The sequence below is a fragment of the Jaculus jaculus genome, chromosome 9, assembly GCF_020740685.1.
Source record: "Jaculus jaculus isolate mJacJac1 chromosome 9, mJacJac1.mat.Y.cur, whole genome shotgun sequence".
In the NCBI taxonomy this organism is placed as follows: domain Eukaryota; kingdom Metazoa; phylum Chordata; class Mammalia; order Rodentia; family Dipodidae; genus Jaculus; species Jaculus jaculus.
In genome coordinates, this window is record NC_059110.1 from 102132663 (window position 1) to 102133062 (window position 400).

Here is a 400-nt window from a genome sequence, read left to right on the forward strand (position 1 = left end):
AAGATCGCAGGGGCTTGCAAGGTGTCAGGGCTTCACGGAGGAGCGCCGTCCTTCCAGCGCCCGGGCTCCAGGCCCTGCGCCCCGCCCCCCGGCGGCCGGCCCCGCCCCCCGGCCTGAGCTCCGGCGGGGAATGAATGGCAGCGTGGCTGGCGCGCCGCTCCGGGCTCTGATTGGTCAGTCCGCCCGTGACGCGCGGGCGGCGGCGGGCGCACGCAGGGGGGCGGAGCGCCCGGAGGTGGAGCCGAGCTCCTCCGGGGCGGGTCGCCGACAGCCGGGGGCGGAGGAGCCGGGGAGGCGGGAGGCGCCGGGGCCGTTTAAGCGGCTTCCCTCCCGCCCCCAGCCGCCCGGTCTTGGCCCCCCTGGCCCCGTCCTGACCCCCCGCGTTGGCTCACTCGGGCCC